General features: G+C 41.5%; 1 protein-coding gene across 4 annotated transcripts in view; it reads right to left on the reverse strand.

Moving 5' to 3' along the window:
* PTPRA (protein tyrosine phosphatase receptor type A) overlaps positions 1-21,899 on the reverse strand; it is a 165,288-nt gene that overhangs the window by 105,257 nt on the left and 38,132 nt on the right. Inside the window, exon 1 of one of the 4 annotated variants that reach the window (XM_078394455.1) lies at positions 3,074-3,092. The exons of the other annotated variants lie outside the window; for them this stretch is intronic. The gene's annotated coding sequence lies outside the window, so the exon portion shown is untranslated. Of the gene's footprint in view, positions 1-3,073; positions 3,093-21,899 lie in introns of those variants that run through there. 4 annotated transcript variants of the gene reach the window in all.

Below are 21,899 nucleotides of genomic sequence, written 5' to 3' on the forward strand. Positions count from 1 at the left end.
GAATGAACGCTAGACAAGATCAAACTTTGCTGCAAGCTAACGGGGCAATTCTTCCATGCTATTACATCAGCCTGTTTTATACATTTCCCCTGAACTTTTCATAACTGATTGCTGTCAAAGACAGGATGTTTAGCTACAGGGATCATAGTTTTGACCCATGAGATCCAGTTCTATTTTTGACCTTGTTCCATTGTCTGAAAGCTAAGCATTTCCTCTCCATATTCTTCCATTTCCCCATCAGATCTTCACAAGTCCCTATTCACAGACCCACGTTCAATGTCCAGCTATGCACTGAAAACATAGCTAACCCTCTTGTATTTGTCCCCCTAAATTTAACACTAATTCTTCTTTTACAGCATTCTTGTAGCAGCTCTGAAGTCACAAACTAGATGATGGGAGTCTGCCCACACTATGATCAGAAAGTAATCCATGCTGCCAAAAATGCCGAAGCCAACTAATTTCATGATCAAAATCAGACCCACATGTACAAACAGGAATTATATTTCTTAGAAATAAAAGGACAGGCATCTGTACATAGAACAGTTAGCAACTCCATTAGTGAAAGGATTCCAGGTTCACTGGAAACTCCCTATCGAAGAAAATGGTTGGGATGTTTATTTCCTCTGACTCTTTTCCCCACCCATGCATCCTTGTTCTGATGGGACTGCTGACTCTCCAAAAGGAGACTGCCACATGATGACTGAGGGTGGGGAAGTAAGGAACAGTTAAAACTGACTGCATCCAGTTAAGCTTCCCCACTCCATTACATCACAAGTTGTAAATCCAGGTTACGTTAAAATCCTTATAACTTCAATTTTTCCCACACTCCAAGCCATACTGTTTCAAATACAAAGCAGATACTGTATGATGCTGCACTTACTCTGGATGAATTGTTCACCATCCAAAAGGTGATGCCCACAGTATCAGTTGCTGCTAAATCCAGCCCCCTCTGAAACCACCTTTCAGTAGCTGAGGCTATTGCAACATGCTGAGAGCCTTCCTGGTTACCTATGCACTGGTAAATGTCTCTTAGACTGCTCCAATGTGTTACATACAAGGTTGTGTTTGAATACTGTTAAGAAACTGCAGTTTATAGCTGTCCAGCTGTGTTTTTCATTAACTGGACCTAGACATATGGAACATATTATCCCAATTTTGAAATAGCCAAAGAAAAGCGATCCTGGAAATGGACTGGCAGCCAGAGTGTTGGTTTGAACTTACAATACTTTAAACAGCTTCACAAAAAGGCACCAGCTCCCACATTGACTGTCTGGCCATTAAGAGTGAAATTGAACTAAGGCAGGTGGTGGCAGGACCTTTTTTCCTGGCACTAATGTATTCTGAACTCTCTCTTCGGTTAGATTCACCTGGTACCATCTGCATTGTCCCTTTTATGATAGCTGAACATTTCTGCTTTCCCTTTTATGTTGTATGTTTATGACCCAATGAACCAAGGACTGAAAACAACAGAATGACGCTTAACAGATTAAATGCAAATTTCTACACCTATGAAAAAGAAACCAAACACACAATTACAAAATGGAGGATACTTGGTTTAGTAATACTACTCCTGAAGAATTAAAAGAGAAATCTATAGCAACAGGACACACAGCATATTCTGGAATGCTGTAGCAGAGTGGTAGCATCTTTGACACCTACTAGTTACCCCGTATCAACATAAAAAACCTAAGATCATGGTCACTGGTCCCATCACCTCCTGGCAAATAGAAGGAGAAGATATGGAGCCAGTGACAGATTTTGCATTCTTGGGCTCCATGATCATTGCAGATGGTGACAACAGCCACAAAATTAAAAGATGCCTGCTTCTTGGGAGGAAAGTTGTAACAAACCTAGAAAGCATCTTAAAAAGCAGAGACCTCACCTTGCCGACAAAGGTCCGCTATGGTTTTTCCAGTAGCGATGTATGGAAGCGAGAGCTGAACGATAAAGAAGGCTGACCACCAAAGAATCAATGCTTTTGAATTGTGGTGCTGGAGGAGACTCTTGAGAGTCCCCTGGACTACAAGGAGAACAAACTTATCCATTCTAAAGGAAATCAACCCTGAGTGCTCACTGGAAGGACAGATCCTGAAGCTGAGGCTCAAATACTTAGGCCATCTCATGAGAAGACTCCCTGATGTTGGGAAAGTGTGAGGGCAAGAGGAGAAGAGGACGACAGAGGATGAGATGGTTGGACGGGGTCATCGAAGCTACCAAGATGAATCTGACCCAACTCCGGGAGGCAGTGGAAGACAGGAGGGCCTGGCGTGTTTTGGTCCATGGAGTCACGAAGAGTCGGACACGACTTAATGACTAAACAACAACAATAAAAGTTACCCTGTAAAAGGACACTATAAATAGTCTTAGAAAAACAGAGGCAGCATATTTCAAGAAGAAAAAGGCTGCATGCTTCAAATGCAACAGAGAGTGATACCTTTATTAGACCACTAACAAAATTAGATACAGAAGCTAGCTTTCAGTCCACACAGAACTTCATCAGGATGGGCACCGCAGAGCTGTACAGTATATGAAAAAATCTTTGTCACATGTGTGGGCCAGGCTTTTGTTCTTAAAGCAATTTTAAAATGGGAACCGTGGCCTTAGTTCAGGGCTGTAGGCTTCAGAGTGCATCTCTTAAGTTTGAATTGGAATGTCTCTTTCAAAATTCTTAAGACAAAAGGCCTGCCAGTCATTCTGCATCCTTGCATTTGCAAGTTGACTTTCATCTGCCTTATTCTGACAGATGCTTGATGGAAATTGAAATTTGTAATTTTATGATTTTATATATTTTTATACTGTTTTGTTTTATTTTGTAAGCCGCCCCGAGTAGACATGGTCTAGAGGGGCGGGGTAAAAATCAAATAAATAAATAAATAAATAAATAAATAAATAAATAAATAAATAAATAAATAAATTTGCAATGTTATGACATTTTGGAATAAACAGACAAGCAATCTTAAGCAAGACGTAAGGGCCTATACAAAAGTAGAAGAGGTGTTTAAAGTTATTTCTTTGGAAAGCAATATAGGGCTACATATGCCACTAGAAAGCACAGTGTAACAGTGATCCTTACCTGAAAAAAAATGGTAAAACTAAAGCAACAAGCAGTTAATGTACAGCAAGATCACACAGGATATGCAGGAGAGGAAGAAACTGCATCTCAGTCATTGTGCTGTGGAAATGAAAGGGGAAAATAATAAGAAAGGCCTTCCAAAACAAAGCATAATGTTGCTACAACCATCTGCCTAGAAATGGCAACCATTTGGCACATTGATATATTCTTTACCAAGCCTGAAAACAACTCTCTGTCTAAACCCTTGGCCTAAGAAAAGTACTCATGGTTGAAGCCAGCCACTGTTTATTCAAGCAGATGGATTCATTATGAACTCCAGGTGGCCTCTAGTTTTCTCTCACCCACCAATATGTAGTGTAGCCATTTTAGGGTGTTGCAACTACCCATCTTCCCTATGAGCGTGCATGTTGCAGGCAGACACATGCCAGTACCAAGTACCTGGAGCCGCAAAATATTTTTGAAGAGGAATAGTGTTTGCAATAGCAAAAGATTAATTCATTGACCCGGGTATCTTGTTTTTTCAGGGACTGATTATTGCCTTTTTCTTTGCAATAGTCCTAAACAGGCCCTACTTAAAAAAAAACTTGCATAAAATCATAGAAAAGTGAAGTTGAAAGAGGCCTACAAGGCCATCATCCAACCTCCTGCTCAATGCAGGAATACCATCAAAGCAGATCTGCCAGGTGATTGAGGAAATCAAAGTGCATTCATAAGGTCTCTATCTACTTCCAAAAAGCTGCATCATCTCAGACCTTTAAAATGTCAAGATAGTAAAAAAAAAAAAAAAAAAAAGATGCAGCCACATCAAGCTTTAAAGTTGAAGAATTTGTCAGCCTCCTCATGTTGTTAGACCGTAACTCCCATCAGTGCTAGTTAACAAATTTCACAGTGAGGGGTGCTGGAAACTACAATACATTTGGGGGGCTATAAATTGTCCACTCTTGCTTTAATGCAATGTTTGCCATCAATATGATTTGCATTTCCAGTCTCTCTGAGGAAACTGCTTACAATTATGGCTATACTGTGTGTGTGCACCTTTGTGTGCGGTCTATGTGCAAATGTATATCCATACTCCTGCCAACTCAGGATTATACTCTCTGCATCTGATTAAGCATCTAGTCTGTGAAAGGTTATATCACAATACCTGCACTACACTCTGAAGTGCCACGCACCATGCTGCCGCGGGGTATGGTGGAAATCCAACTGTTTTCCTGCTCAGCTTGCCAGAATCTATTCACATAACATGTTTCAACAGGCTAGAACACTTCCTCCCCTTCAGCCATAAGCAGAGAAACAGCAAATGTGACTTCTTTCTACACCATGTTTTTAGCCTAACCTTCTGAAAAGATTTTTAACATGTACTACTATAAGTATAGTAAGGATGCAGCATAGCTGTACTGGGCCAGTCACTCTGATCTCACATGCATCTAAAATTAGGAGTCCAAAACCCCATTTCCTTTTCCATATGTTTTAATGTCTAGCTAGGCTACAATTTGATACTGCCACAAATAGCAGTGTGGCCAGAATCTTTAATCATCCCATTAATTCTCATCAGTTTCAGCTGCTGAAGATAAGAAGGAGTGCCTCTCCCTACCGCTTCCCCAGACGGGAGTCTAACAGCTAGCTCTGTCAGAGTCTATAGTGCTTTGGGAATACATCCCTTTCAGAAAGGCTGCAGCACAGAGGCATTCCTATGAACAGACACGCACAGTAAGCTCAAATAAAGAACAAAACTGTCTTGTGATAGTCAATCTAAACATATCCTCCTAGGTATTTTAACAGAAACTCGTGCTCACATTAAATGAATGCCTCAACAAGAGACACAACACTCACAGGTTTGCTAGGTTATTTTTCAAAACCAGCTGCACATTATACCAGCTGGAGAAAAGGCAGAATTCCAGCTCAGATGACACAGTGAGGCAGGGATGAAGGGGGTGGGAACTTGGCTGGCTGATTATAAACAAAATACCAAAGCATGCCAATTATTCCTACTTGCAACAGGAGTAGCCATACAGCAACACAGTTTCATTCCATACTTTGCTTAGTTACTTTCTCCTAGTTTAAAAAAGCAAACAAACAAAAAACTCAACCAACCAGAGAAAGAATCCAGGTTTTTTTTAAAGGTTTTCTTCTCTGATTTCCTGGGATGTCAGGTGGGGAAGAAAAGCTAGAGAGAGCTGTGCTCAAATCCTGATAATATCCTAAGTAAACTATGAAACAAAGGTCCCTTGTCTGTTTAGCAGCCCCCCAGTTCAAGCAGGAGGAAATGGACAATGCACATGAACAGGGCTTGAAAAATGCACTTGTCCACTTATTGTGACGAGTGAAAAATGCTGCTGGATGACTCACAGCTCCCTCCCTCCCTGCCTCCTTCCCCTCCAACTCTCTCTCTCTCTCTCTCTCTCTCTCATCCTGCAATCCTTCCCTCCCCCCTCCCATTGCAAAAGGAAAACTGCCCTCTTCTCGCAGTACATAGAGATATAGCTCTGCAGGAGAATGTAGAGTAGTCCCATGCTGGATAATATTGAGATTCCCTGCTCCCAATTTCAACCAAAAGAGGACAGATCCTGTGGTGGGAGGGAACTGTGGCTCCTTAACAGGCCGGGCGTTTTTGCTTTCAGTTTTATTTTTGCTGGAGACAAAAGAAAGGCATTCAAAATACAAGCTTCATGACCCCACAGGCACACAGATAATAAAGCAACCCAAGTCTGAGGGTATAAATCAATGATTCTCAATCCCAATTAATTGCAAGCTTACAGTCCGGTCAAGCTGACTGGTGAAATTTTTGACTGTCTGGAGAGACATTCTAAATTTTTTCAAGCCCTGCACATGAGCATGTTGCCCAGAACCAACAAGCCAAGGTCACTTAAACCCTTGATTTAGGATTTCATCAAAACTGGCCCAGACTGTACTATTTTCAAAGTATAGGCCAAAATTCTCAAGGAAGTAGTTGGCTAGGTTTTAAAATAGACGTCAGGAATCTTCAGCCTTCCCTCTGTTTAGAAAATCAACTGCTAGAAGTCCCACCCAGTAAGGCCAACAGGAAAGAATTATGGGAAGTCCCAAATCTTATGGTCCAAAGGTTTCCCTCTTTGGCTTAAAAGAGCATAAAGTATTGATGCCATATAGGCTTAACCATATAAGTACATCATGATGCACAGGAAGGAAGCAAACAAGAAAGTGTTATTGTTACATCTTTATTCATCTTTGTGTGTAATTTTGTGTGTATAGTGTTAAAATAACTGAAGAGCATAAAGAGAAAATGGCCCTGAAAATAAAATTTCTTTGAAAATTGAGGCTTGAACAATAGTTTACTACAGTCATTCAAAAACAAAGGTCATCCTACCTATAACAATCTTGACAGCTGAACTGTTTACAATATAGAAATACAGAGGTTCTATAGTTTCTACTCTTTGCAGTTCCAATACTTTGGAGCTACAGTATAATTTTCTGGCATTCCAAGACCCTGGAAAGCAGATAAGAAACTCAAGTGCAAACTGCAAGGAATTGCTCACTTCATATCTTTAGATAGGTTAGCCAGTGTTCTACTGTACTTCCACAGAACAGGAACTTCCACCAGTATAGCGACACAGGATTGCAATACTTGCACATGGACTACCACTGCATATAATGAGGTTGGGTTTTCATCAGAATCTGACCCATACTAATGAAACTTGGTTTCATTTTTAAGGAAAACCCAAAGCATTATGCGTGGTGTATTGCCTCAGGTGACAACACACGAATCCAAGAACAAAGATTGCTCAGGCAGAACTCTCTTACTTATCTGCAAATTATTTGGAAAGATGCAGCTTTTATTGCAAACAGCAGTTCCTCTTCAAAATAATATTAATGAATGCCTTTATGTGCTTCTAATACCAATAGCCATGCCCCTTTCCTCCTTATATCCAACCTGTGTTAATGAAAAGACCCTATTTTTGCCAATTAAACCTGTGGCAGCTGGACTCTCCAGGAAACTGGAGGCATGAGTGAAGACCTCCAACTCCATTCATTTTCCTGCCATGGAAAGGATGAACTCCTTAAAGACTCATCAGAGTGCTCCTGTCATATACAAAAGTTTCCATTCATGGCAAGGAAATACTGCCTTTTTATAACCTGAAACCTCAAGAAAAAGCAGAATTAAACTCCAAATAAGATCTTTTTGCCTTAACAAATTTGGAAGCAATGCTAAATCTGAGCCTTCTGTCTTTCTGACCATCCCCAATTTTAACTGCAAGTTAAGAACCTGTTGTTGTCAGGATGTTATGCCCAGACCTAGCTATGAGGTGAAAGACAATGCAATTTCAACACCACATAATTCAACGATTATTATAAGCAGGTTTTAACCATTTAGAGTAAAACACATCAGAGCTTTTCATTTCTACAAGGCTCTTAGTGCCTTCAAGTTGCTTCTAACTTACTGTGATCCTAACAGGGTTTTCTAAGTACATGAGATGCTTTAAGGAATGATTTATCATTACCACCCATACTGAATTTTCATGGCTATGTTGAGGTTTCAACCCAGGTCTCCTAGGTCATTTTCACATGCTAAAAAAAAGAAAAAGTTGAAATTAAATTACCATGCAAGGCAGAGATAAAACATACCCCAACACTAATCTACTACCTCTAGCACATCTAAATTTGACTTATGAACACAGTCTTTCACAATCATTTATTCACATGCCACAATTTTTATCCTTGTTACACAAGAGACTTCTCTGTAGGATCTGTTTGATGTGCATAGTAAAAACCAATCACTTTGTTCATAGAAACAAGCTCCACTAAAAATATGGCATTCAGCATGCCTTAAAAACAAAACAGAAAAACCATACTTCAAGAAAGAAATGGGGAAAGGCAACAAAGATTTCTTTAAAGGCACATGGGCAGATTTTAATACAGTGGTGCCTCGTAAGACGAACGTCTCATGGGACGAAAAACCCGCAAGATGAATGATTTTTGCGATCGCTGTGGTGCCTTGCAAGACGGCTTCTTCTATGGGCGTGTTTCGCAAGATGATTTTTTTCGCAAGACTGATGCCTCGCAAGATGAAAATAATTCATTCGTCTTGCGAGGTTCCCATAGGAATGCATTGCAATGCATTCCTATGGGAAACCGCATTTTTCAAGACGAAAATTTCACAAGACAGCGCTACTTGCGGGACAAATTATTTTCGTCTTGCGAGGCACCACTGTACTATTACAGTGGTGCCTCGCTTAACGATAATTGGTTCCCTAAAAAATCACTGTTAAGCGATTTCATCGCTAAGCGAAACACGGTTTCCCATAGAAATGCATTGAAAACCGGATAATCCGTTCCAATGGGAACGGATTGCCGTCCTTAAGCGAAAATTGCCATAGGAAACATCGCTAAGCGAAACACGGTTCCCCAATTGAAATGCATTGAAACCTATTCAATGCATCTCAATGGGGGGGGGGAATTACAACAAATTTAAAAAGAGACGGAACAAAGTCAAATTAGTTTAACAAAGGGTTTATTAAGTGCACGTAGGATTTATATAATGAGCATCCTGAAAAATCATACTAGGGCTTATTTTCAGGTTAGGTCTTATTTTCAGTGCTGAAGAGTATATAACCCAATCTACTTCAATAGTTTTACAAAAACAGCATGGTGTTGTGTTTCTAAGTAGCAGTTAACCACTCGGAAGATGAGGTAGCAAAGAATTTTTTCAGCCACAGGAAAATTCATGCTCAGCAACATCCTCCTCTTTCATAGCATATTATTTCTCTTGATAAGGAACAGGAGTCCGATTTGCTGGCTCACTGTGATATTTGCAACTCTTTGCACAATCCAGGCTTTCCAACAGAAAATCAAACACACTTTTCTCAGATTATAAATAACTACATAAAAGGACAATCAGAGAGTAGACATTTCTTGCTGCAATCCCAGATGTTATTTACAAAACTTGAACCACATTGGGGTAGAAATCTTCAGTGGTCTGGTAAATACCATTACGTGTCTGCTACCAATTTCATAGCAGGACCAATAAACCTTTCTGGGAGGATAGTATATGCATGCATGGCTATAGACACATGGGTTCCTGCCCCTGCCTTCAGTCAGCAACAGAAGGCAAAAAGAGAGCCCAATGAAACAATGAATGATCAGCTTACAAGGGTGTAGAACAGGGGTTTTAAACTCAATTTACCTGGGGGCCGCTAGAGACAGAGTCTGGGTGAGGCTGGGCCGCATCAGATTTTCCACCAAGCGGAGCAAGAGCCAGAGGAAGCCGCCCAGGAGTTTCCTTAGCGGACAGACAGGTGGGCCGGCTGGCAGGCTGAAGTTCTGGATGGAGGGTGCAAGAGGTGCTGTCTTGGGAGAGAGCCGGCGAGCGAGGCAAGGCTTTTTTTTTACTGTTGACAGCAGAGGATGTGTGGGCACTTTGGGGGGGCAGGCAAGGCGAGGGCCACAAACTATCATCTGGGGGGCCGCAAATAGCCCCCGGGGCTCATGTTTGAGACCCCTGGTGTAGAAAATCAGAAATTCATTTACCTCATTCTAATAGCTTTTTTCAGTACAGTATCAGTAAAAACAACCAAGTACTGTATAGACCCACTGAGTCATTGTCATCCAACAGAACTGCACTACAGGATGCCATCACAAAGTGAAACAGCTCAACTCAAATACTTTTTAAAAACTGACCTGACTCCTATTAGTACTCCCAACCAGAAAAGAACCATGGGATTTACAAAAGTGATGATGATAACCGTTCAGCGATGGATTCAGTGGGTCAATACTAGTAAAAAAAATAGCCACTGCCAGTCAAAATGCAGAATATGAAAAGGAGTCTTGGTAATTCATTTTTACTTCCAGCCTCAAAAACAGACCTCCAAAACCAAAATGGGTCACCAAGGCCTAAGATAAAGTCATAAAGGGAAAAGTCCTGAATTTTAACCAAGCGTTTTACTCACATCCACAATATACAGTGGTGCCTCGCACAACGAGTGCCTCACACAACGATGAATTCACACAACGATGCCTTTTTCTGTTAAATTTGCTGCCTCACACAGCGATGTTTCCTATGGGGGATTTTCACACAACAATCTCCCTTTTCGCTCCTGTAAAAGTGTCTTACAATGTTTGGACGCTGTTTTAAATGATTGCAATGGTTAGTCCACCTCCTGAAACCTATGCAAACTGATTTTGGTGTTGTTCTGACACTTCGTTAATTTATGATGATTTTTTGAATTTTCTCCATTGGAAACCATTGGATGGTCTGTCTAATGGTTTCCAATGGAAAAAACATAGGTTTCAGGAGGTGGACTAACCATTGCAATCATTTAAAACAGCTTCCAAACATTGTAAGACACTTTTACAGGAGCGAAAAGGGAGATCGGGAAAGGGCTCTTTGATCTCCGTTTGCCTTTTAAAGTTCTTCCCGACCATAGCTTTGACTATTCGGACTTTTGTTGGCAAGGTGATGTCTCTGCTTTTTAAGATGCTGTCGAGGTTTGTCATCGCTTTCCTCCCAAGAAGCTCATGGCTGCTGTCTCCATCTGCAGTGATCATGGAGCCCAAGAAAGTAAAATATCTCACTGCCTCCATATCTTCCCCTTCTATTTGCCAGGACGTGATGGGATCAGTGGCCATGATCTTAGTTTTTTTGATGTTGAGTTTAAGACCGTTTTTTGCACTCTCCTCTTTCACTCTCATTACAAGGTTCTTTAGTTCCTCCTCACTTTCTGCCATCAGAGTGGTATCATCTGCATATCGGAGGTTGTTGATATTTCTTCCGGCAATCTTAATTCCGGCTTGGGATTCCTCCAGTCCAGGCTTCCGCATGATGTATTCTGCATATAAGTTAAATAAGCCGGGGGACAATATACAGCCTTGTCGTACTCCTTTCCCAATTTTGAACCAATCCGTTGTTCCATATCCAGTTCTAACTGTTGCTTCCTGTCCCACATATAGGTTTCTCAGGAGATAGACAAGGTGGTCAGGCACTCCCATTTCTTTAAGGACTTGTCATAGTTTGATGTGGTCCACACAGTCAAAGGCTTTTGCATAGTCAATGAAGCAGAAGTAGATATTTTTCTGGAACTCTCTGGCTTTCTCTATAATCCAGCACACGTTTACAATTTGGTCCCTAGTTCCTCTGCCTCTTCGGAATCCAGCTTGTTCTTCTGGGAGTTCTCGGTCCACATACTGCTGAAGCCTACCTTGTAGGATTTTGAGCATAACCTTGCTAGCGTGTGAAATGAGTGCAATTGTAAGGTAGTTGGAGCATTCTTTGGCACTGCCCTTCTTTGGGATTGGGATGTAGACTGATCTTTTCCAGTCCTCTGGCCACTGTTGAGTTTTCCAAACTTGCTGGCATATTGAATGTAGCACCTTAACAGCATCATCTTTTAAGATTTTAAATAGTTCAACTGGAATGTCATCACCTCTACTGGCCTTGTTGTTAGCCAGGCTTTCTAAGGCCCACTTGACTTCACTCTCCAGGATGTCTGGCTCAAGGTCAGCAACTACATTGTCTGGGTTGTCCAGGATATCCAAATCTTTCTGATATAATTCCTCTGTGTATTCTTGCCACCTCTTCTTGATGTCTTCTGCTTCTGTTAGGTCCCTCCCATTTTTGTCCTTTATCACGTTCATCTTTGCACAAAATGTTCCTCTAATATCTCCAATTTTCCTGAACAGATCTCTAGTTTTTCCTTTTCTGTTATTTTCCTCTATTTCTTTCCATTGTTCATTTAAGAAGGCCCTCTTGTCTCTCCTTGCTATTCTTTGGAAGTCTGCATTCAATTTTCTGTAGCTTTCCCTATCTCCTTTGCATTTTGTTTCCCTTTTCCTCTCTGCTATTTCTAAGGCCTCGTTGGACAGCCACTTTGCTTTCTTGCATTTCCTTTTCTTTGGGATGGTTTTTGTTGCTGCCTCCTGTACAATGTTATGAGCCTCTATCCAAAGTTCTTCAGGCACTCTGTCCACCAAATCGAGTTCCTTAAATCTGTTCTTTACTTCCACTGTGTATTCATAAGGGATTTGGTTTAGATTATACCTGACTAGCCCAGTGGTTTTTCCTACTCTCTTCAGTTTAAGCTTGAATTTTGCTATGAGAAGCTGATGATCAGAGCCACAGTCAGCTCCAGGTCTTGTTTTTACTGACTATATAGAGCTTCTCCATCTTTGGCTGCAATCTGATTTCAATATTGCCCATCTGGTGATTTCCATGTATAGAGTCGCCTCTTGTGTTGTTGGAAAAGAGTGTTTGTGATGACCAGCTTATTCTCTTGACAAAACTCTATTAGCCTTTGCCCTGCTTCGTTCTGAACTCCAAGGCCAAACTTCCCTGTTGTTCCTTTTATCTCTTGGCTCCCTACTTTAGCATTCCAGTCCCCTAGAATAAGAACAACATCTTTCTTTGGTGTCAGTTCTAGAAGGTGTTGTAAATCTTCATAGGTAAAACTTAGGTAAAACGTTAGTATTAGACGGCTCCAATACTTTGGCCATCTCATGAGAAGAGAAGACTCTCTGGAAAAGACCGTGATGCTGGGAAAGTGTGAAGGCAAGAGGAGAAGGGGACGACAGAGGACGAGATGGCTGGACAGTGTAATCGAAGTTACCAATGTGAATCTGACCCAACTCCGGGAGGCAGTGGAAGACAGGAGGGCCTGGCTTGCTCTGGTCCATGGGGTCACAAAGAGTCGGACACAACTTAATGACTAAACAACAACAAGGTAAAACATTACTAAAACAGATTTAGAAGCAACAAAAGGGAAACCATCTTGTTTTAAAACCCTTCTGAGACAGTCTCCTGAGTAAGCCCACTTGGATCAATGGAATTTACAGAGGAGTCAAGTCGCCAAATCCCCAGTGATTCAATGAGCCTACTCTAGTGCAATTTACTACAATATATGACAAGCAATCACATCAGTCTGATAAAGTCTGGGGTCTGTCCAATTCAGTTAGCCAAGCAAAAATCACCTCTTCCACCACTTGACCAGTCACAGATGTCAATGTCACAATCAAGTTCTAATTATCACTTTCTTGATTTTTTTACACAAAGAAACAAGCAGGATCAGTTTTTCACCCACCTGACCAGTCTCTAGAGTAGACCTCAAAAGTCATCTGCATACACCATTCTCAGTCATGCCACTTAAATTATCTCTCTGGTTACCCTGGGAGTCTGAGACATCAAATTATTCTCTGTTTTCCTGGAAAAGCTTAGCTCATGTCATTTGTACTTTAAATATTTAATCACTAGGAACTCAGCATCCGTTTTGCTGTAAGGCACTATACTTTTAAGAGTTGTTCTTAAAAAGTTACCTAATGATCTATTCTAGCAAGAAATACAGGCTTGCTGTAAAGTGTTCCTACATGATTTAACACTACAGACTATTTACTACTCATAAACAGAACAAAGAAAATATGGATCTCCTTGTGAAACAAAATACATAGAGCAAAAGGTAACAGAGCCAGATATTTATGTTTTACTTAATAGACCAAGTGCCACACCTAATGAATGATAAGACAAGCAGCAGCAAACATAACTGCAGCTGCATAAAGTTGACATGTGTCACTAAGCGAAGCTGCATCTGGAGTCAGATTAAGTGGGCCAGCTCAAGCCCAATCATCTCCCTACCACCCTGCTCCCACACAGAGTAAACTCAAACTAAATGCTGTATATGTATGTGGAATGTAACTGAAATGAGTTATACTCAAGCAAATGCAACAGCTGTGTTCAGACATGCTATTCTAAACAGGATACAGTAGATCCATTCTAATGGTTTGAACCAAAATCGGTGGATGCTGGAATATGTCACACTACCAGGACAGTGCAATGTCCAACTGAGCAGAAAAAGATATACCTAATGAAAGGGGAACAGAAATATGAAGGACTACTCACAATTACTGTATTGGCCGATTATGGATTCAGGATCACATGACTGTATGCATTATGTAGCATGAACACAAATTCTCCACCAAGAGTAAGCCGGTTCTGCAACCAGGTATGCCTGTATAGAATTCCTCTATGTCAGGTGCAGTATTTAACTTCCCCTAGTCAGAAAATTTGACCAAACTCTGGGAGGCAGTAGAAGACAGAGGGCCTGGCGTGCTCTGGTCCATGGAGTCGCGAAGAGTCAGACACAACTTAACGACTAAACAACAACAAAAATCGGAAAAAGAAACCATGCAGAGGACTAATGATCCATGCTTGACTCTCGCTGTAAATTGTACTTCAGTCCTATTGACAAAACCTCTAGGCTCTGTTTCTACAATTTTGCTAAGTATTGCACACAGCAGCCATCAATGTCCTCCTCATGAAGGAATTTCCTTCTCATGAAGAGACAAATATGAAGCAAAATGGCAAGCACATTGTACAGGATTTATCATTCTCAAAAAAGACTCATAATATTGAAGTAATCAGGGGCAGTATCAAAGCTTGTGTTCTTGTGTTAGTTAGTCCCTGTGGCTTCAGAATGAGCAACCAGCTCGAGAAGACTCTTTGAGTAAAAAACAACAACACACATGTATCTGTTCATGAACCACCAAAGCCCGAAGGCCCTCACACTCCTAGGAAGAGGATGCTGACTAACAAGCAGCAGGAAGTCCTGAGCACCCCAAGGGTCTAATTACTATAAGCACCAACATCTCATTGACACAGCTACTGCTGTGTGTACATAAAAGGATGTACCACATAAGACGGGAAAATATGCACTTTGAAGAGAAGGAACAGAAGGAAGTGCTTCATAAGCACTGGAACAGTCAAGCCTGCCTTGTTACCTGGTCTTCTACTGTGAAAACAAAACAAAAACAAGAAGAAGAAAAAAGGAAGTAAAATATGAGACACAACTGAAGTCTTGCATACCGTTTGTGAAATGCTATTTTGGCTATATCCCAAACTGGAGTAATTGTATTCCAACTCGCCTGAAAGGCTCTATGCTCCACCCCATGCCACATTCCAGTTGCTACAGTCAAGCCTTTGCAGTGAGTTTCTGTCTTTTAATAAGCCACTTTAGGATGTGCTGTTTCTCACTTTTTTCAGTGCTCCAGGCTCTATTCCAGCACAAAATGCATCCTGCTCTCTGGCTCTGAAGTGAAGTCTTGGCTGCTCTTTTAAGGTCAAAAATGGAAACTCTGTAATCCGGATAGCCATGTTTTGCAAGCCTCCTCCAAATAGAACAAACTAAACAAATTACTCCATTTATTGAAATGTTGACCAACTTAAGACATCATGGAGTTTCATTCGCACTGTTTACACCCTGTTGCCCACGACGGCTCAGGTAATTACACTGGAAAGTAAAGATTTGAAGGAATGGAGAGCAGGAATGTATTGGCGGGGAGGAGAACAACCAATAGCAGAGGGTTTTTTGACAACGGAAGGGGAGAAAGAGGGAGACTGGGAGGAAGGGATAAAAACCAAGAGAAAACATTGCAATAGGTTGGAGTTGGCCTGCTTGAGGAAGCAGAACTGGGGCAGGGGGTGTTCCCCTTTTTCTCATCAAAAACTCAACTTCCACCTCAAAACCCACAATGAGCTTGCAGGAGAAAGCTGATTTTTTTCCTATTTCCTGCCTTACAGTCAAGAAGTAAATATAACAATTAAAAAAACCTGAACAGAACAGTTTAAAATAATAAATGTGGCCAATAATAATACCAATTCTAAAGGGAATATCACTACCATAAAGAGCAGGAAAATCCCACTAGAGACTTGCAAGAATAGAATATAGATATTGCAGCCATCTAATGGGTAAAGAAGAAAAACAACAAATTTACAAATTCACGAGCATTAATTAAATCCAGAGTTACTCCTACTTATAAGAAATCCACTGAAATGAGTGGATTTATTAATTGCAGGAATGATATAACTTGTAATCCAACAACACCAGAGGATCCAGTTTTGGATACCAAAGCTACATGCCCTGGATATCTCTAAGCACACATGATTGAACTAAGCAACAATCTAGCCCCTACTGCTATGGCTAAAAAGATGACACTATGGTATGCATGGTCCTTAGAATCAAAAATACTCAACTGGGACTTCCATGAATCTAATCATAGTGTTCCTGAAAAGTCACACCAAGTCCCTTCCCTTCTCAATATCTGCTGCCCATCCAATGTTTTGAGTCTCAGGCCTTTTCAAAACACTGTACACAAATTCTTCAAGCTGTTGTAAAAACTGAACCAAGAAAAAAAGTTTGCCATTTGTTTTCACCATCATTATGCTTTCCTCAAACAGCCAGATCAAATGGTTTGTCATTTCTCATACACATTATACATGAGCCAACAGTGTGATATCTTCCAGATGTTTTAGATTAAAACCCTTATAAGCCCCACCCAGCATGGTTCAGGGACTATGGGAGTTGCAGTCTGAAATATTAGCAGGCCACTTGGCTCAGGAAAGCTGCTCTGAGTACAGCCCTGCAGAATCAAACCAAAGGTACATCAAGCCTGGTATCCTATTCTCCCAAGATGGGCAGTCAAATGTCTCTGGGAAGCCCACAACCAGAACATGAAGGTGACAGCATCTCAGCATGTAAGCCTTTAAGAACAAAGGAGCTTACTGCAAAACAACAATAATCTTCCAGTAGTACTTGCCACAAGGAAATCCATTCCCGTTTCTAGATAGTTAGTATGAGCACAGAGCGGAAGAATCAATTTGGAAGGAGGAAGGAAAACTTGCTGACTTTTGTTAGCATACCTTGTTAAAGAAGCACAAATGGAACATATGTTTTGTCCTCTGTCTCTAGACTTCCATCTGCTGCAACTGCACTAAGCCACTGCTCATGAAAGCAAGCAGCACTTTCCAAGAAAGCTTCTTTGCTGTCTCATGAGGCAGCCAAAGCTCCACAGAAGGAAACTCCCCTTCCATCATGCATATCCTCTCTCTTATAACACCACATTTGACCACAGGAAGAATGAGGAAAGATGACTCCTATGGGCTTGCCATTCATGGTGTTTTGTTTTATTCTTTGGACTCCAACTCCCAGAATTCTTCAGGAATTCCAGGCCACATACCTGCAAACACCTTTATTTTACTCGTCTGGGCAAGGACAATGCCTCCATTTCCCATTGCAATACTTCCTGGAGCTATTGGTTCTTTAGCAGCCACTCTGTACAGAGGTATAAAGGGCAATAAGACTACTGTACCACCATCAGGAAGCATGGCAGCAATAAATGAAGGCCTAGAAGGAGGCCACAGTCTTGTCCATGTGAGTGAAATGAAGGTGTCTGCTGATATTAGTTTGTGAGCTAGGACTCCCAGGATTCTGCCTGAGGAAGGCCTTGAGAATTCTGGGAGCTTCAGTCCAAATACAAAACCAACTGAAGGTCACCTCCCTCATGACAACAATGGTCACATTTAAAAAGGGGCAAGCAGGAGAAATGAAGCTTTTCTTTGTTAAAATCATACTCTTCTTCTTAGCTTTTTGTGCAGTCTTCAGAGCGTCACGCGAAACTGAAATATTGCACACAAAGCGAAATGAGTTAGCGCATGTTTCCATGCAAAACCATCACCACTGCAATAGTGTACAGTGGTGCCTCGCATAAGGAGCGCCCTGTTTAACGACGAATCCGCACAGCGATGCGGATTTGGCGATCGCAAAAGCGATCGCATTGCGGTGTTCCCTATGGAACGGGGGCTTCGGAAGGACCATGGGGGGCTCCCCCCGCAGTCCTTCTCAAGCTCCTGCCAGTCAGCTGGCCGAAAAAGCTGGCAGGTGGCCAGCTTGCTCCTCCCTGGGCAGCAGAGGTGGCGGGCGAAGGGAAAGGGCCGTGCGCCTGGCCCCCGACTCCCCCTTCACCTCCTCCTCTTCCTCCGAGGAGGTGGTGGCGGACGCTCAGCCCAGGGCCGGCGGCAAGCGGCGCTTCGGTCGGCTCGCTCCTCCCTGGGCAGCGGAGGCAGCGGGCGAAGGGAAAGGGCCGTGCGTCTGGCCCCCCGACTCCCTCTTCACCTCCTCCTCTTCCTCCAAAGGCCAGCCGCCGGCCGGCTTGATCTTCCCGGGGCAGCGGAGGGGAAAGGGGGAAGGGAACGAGCCCTGGCGCAGCAGGGCGCCTGGCTCCCGGACTCCCCTTTCACTTCCTCCTCTTCCTCCGGAGGATCCTTCCAAGCGCCCACCGGCCAGCTGGGGGGAAATGCCAGCTGATTGGCGGTTCCAAAATGGCCACCCACTGTTTTCTGGACAGATTCCTCGCTTACCGAGGCGGCGAAAATGGCTGCCCCTATGGAGGATCCTTGCTGAACGGTGAGTTTTTGCCCCATAGGAACGCATTAAACAGGGTTTAATGCGTTCCTATGGGGTTTTCCGTTCCATTTAGCGATGTTTCCGGATAGCGACGTTAATCCTGGAACGGATTAATGTCGCTATGCGGGGCACCATTGTATATATATCCTGCCTTTCTCTTAAAAAGGACTCACAGTGGCTAAGCAATCTATCTTAAGCAGATCGTAGATATACAGTAAAATTTAGGATCTCTACAGCATATGAGATTGCTATCCAGATTACATACCCTTATATCCACAAACCACATGGGTGATGATTTACACACCTCTCCATTACCACACTGACTTTTGGACTTCAATTGGAGATGCTAGCACATTTTGGTGAAAATGCAATAGATTTTTTTTGATAAATTTTTAAGTATAAATCTAGACTTTATTTTATTTATTTAAAATATTTAAAATGTTTAGGGCTTTGTAGGTTAAAACCAGCACTTTGAATTGTGCCCGGAAACCGTTTGGCAACCAGTGGAGCTGTTGTAAGTGGGGAGTAACATGTTCCCTGGAACCAGCCCCAGTTAATAATCTGGCGGTGGCATTTTGGACCCTCTGAAGTTTCCAAACACTTTCTGGAGGTAGTCCCACATACAGCAGAACTCTTTTATTCCTCCACACTTTTGTAACTGATAATAAGGTGAAGAACTGTCTGTTTGAACAGTTTCTTGCCTCACTTCTGCAAATATGCTAACACCACCACAAATTATTTATTCCATAAAGGGACTGTATATATATATATATAGTGTAGTTTTAGGTTTTGGTAAACTTTAGATCAGTGCTTCTTAACCTTGGTTACTCAGGTGTTTGTGAACTGCAACTCCCAGAAACCCCAGTCAGCACAGCTGATGGTGAAGGCTTCTGGGAGTTGCAGTCCAAAAATACCTGAGTAACCCAAGATTAAGAACCACTGTTTTAAACCATCCATTATATCTGAAGGACTGCTTATAAACATATGAAACACACCAAGCCTTAAGAACAGCTTCTGCTCTCTGGTCATACTTGGGAAAGACACGACAAATGGGTAGCAAGAAGAGAAGTTTTTGTGGGGCCTCCACAGCTCTGGAATTCTCTTCCCAGGGCATCTCCCTTTGTCAGCCCTTCTTCCTGTCTTCAGGTGAGAGGTTGACAACTGATTGATTAATGGACCTTACCAATTTCATTTTACACTGATTCAGTTTTTATAGAACTGATATTTTAAGCTTTCGTTATTTTGGTTTTAGCGAAGCTTTTTATTTAATGCCTTTTTCATTCATTCCTCCACTCTATAGCTGGAATCATACTCACTGAGGCATATTGTAAAATCGCACTGTGTAAAGGGCCAGGCATTTTGCCACAAAGATTGCACAAGTCAACTGCACAATTGGTTATGTAATTCCTGTTTTGACTGATTGTGCAGGGGCTGGAATAAGTACTTCATGGATAGCACCTCCACCTTGCCACAACTATAGCCACCATAAGCAAAATGTCAACCTATGCCCATGCAGCTATGCAATGTCTATCAGTGTTAGGGATCTTACATGATACTTGCCAGAAATCTGCCGTGCAATGTGGAATAGAGACAGGTAAAAGAGGATTGTTGTACTGATTCAATTTTCATAAACTAAGGTGTTTAACAACTCAGAGATCTGTTTGTGCCACTGTTCTTCTGCAAAAACACAGGACTAATGTGAGCAAATATGGGTAGTCACAAAATCTAAAGGATATTGGGACACACTTCTCCCACAGCATGTGATAACCACAGTGTGTGTGTGTGTTAACAGTGGAAAAATACATCATAATACATATCCTGGAAAGCGCAAAGTTTAGACAAAACATAAAACAACACCCAGAAGACAACTGCAAGACTGGACTGTCAGAACGGTATACTATGGAAAACAGCAGTTATCCACATGAATTGCCACAGAAAATTGAGGAAATTCACCAAGAAAACCCTCTTCTTTCTTCAAAGGATTGATGACAAGACTAGGGCTCTCAAACCTAGCAAATCTTATGAAAAGGAGGTATGCGTCCACTACAAATTTTAACTTGTCCAACGTTCACGACGTTCAAATCAAAGACGCATGAAAAGTGTCATTCTGAAACCAGATATTCAGCTTTCACAAAAGCTATAATCCTCAAGGTTCTCACAGCAGAGAGAAATCAATAAAACCAGAATAAAACTAATATTGCAGTGTGCCCTTAGGTGAACTCTCCAGGTCTCTTCCACTTTCCACATGCTGAGCATTTTGAAGCCAGTCTCATTCAACAAGCAAATAAAAAAGGGATACAGAAAATAAGTAGCCTTTCAGCCCACTTTTCCTCTGCAATAATGATGTCAGTGCTCTATGCTGTCAGGATCCATTGAATTCAAAGTAGGCCTCTTGCAGCTCTTTGGCGGACAGTGAGACAAAAGCATTTTGCCGACAGAGGGGAAAAAACAGCAGTACTGTACTGTCCTCTCAGTGTACAAACTACCATTTCCTACCCAATTTATAAACACACTTTCTTCTGACTGCATGCTGGCCTCTTACTTAACCACACTGTATTTATATACATATATATAACCATGAAATACACTGGAAAAATTCTATTTCAAATCATTACCTACAATGTACCTCCATATTTTAATATGCAGACAGTATTGAACTTCTCTTCTATGGAATTAATTCTGGCAGCTGACACAGCTAGGTGATGGTGCTGTATAGTGAAGAGGTGGAGAAGTATTCTGGGGTGATTCGTGAGTCATGTATTATTCATCTCAGGAACACATATTTTAAGCCCAGAAGGAATGTATCAGCAAGAACAACACAAAAAACAAGCCTTTGTTTTCATATCAGGTGAGAAAACACAAACATGGTTGCTTCAATTCCCAATGTTCAAATCATAAATGCTTAACATATGGAAAACAGGGCAAAATAACCCTCGGGAACTCCCCTAAGTAAATACAGTGCCATATCTCTTGAAAATGATATACCTAGCCTAGATTCAAAACGAGAGTACATTTTCATCCTCAGGGAGCCCTATTGGTTAGAATAAATTTAGCTGTTTCCTCTCAGGAAGGGAACATTTCAACCCAGAAAAATCCAAACCAATGGTCAAAGTGCAAACATAACCGAGAATTCTGCCAGTACAGTACTTCTTCCTTCTCCTCTACTTGCACCTAGGTAGTTAACACTTGAAAACTTCCCCTGTAAGACAAGATTTGTCTAACTTTACTTTAAAAACTAACTAAAATGTATGCCTTACCAAAAGATTTAATAACAAAATATTTATAAATTACTCCCATATGCTTTTTTTAGCAATTGGGAGGGAAAGGAAAATTATAAAAGCCAAAAATAAAAATGATCAACACTGTGGTAAACAGGGAAGGAAGCTTCACTGAACTTGGAAACAGCTTGCAGACCTCAACTCTATCACAGAGAAAATAAAAAAGACATTCATAGGTACCAAAAAAAGGGATGGGGAAGAAGCTCAGACAAACATTGAGGCAAAGCAATTAACCTTTTGGCCAAGGTAAAGTGATCTTCTAGAACAATTTCCTGTGCACTCACACAGCTCTCAATCCTTTTTATATGGATTCACCACTATTATGGGTAACAAGATCATCCACGAAATCAT

The sequence above is a fragment of the Pogona vitticeps genome, chromosome 5 (genome assembly GCF_051106095.1).
Source record: "Pogona vitticeps strain Pit_001003342236 chromosome 5, PviZW2.1, whole genome shotgun sequence".
In the NCBI taxonomy this organism is placed as follows: domain Eukaryota; kingdom Metazoa; phylum Chordata; class Lepidosauria; order Squamata; family Agamidae; genus Pogona; species Pogona vitticeps.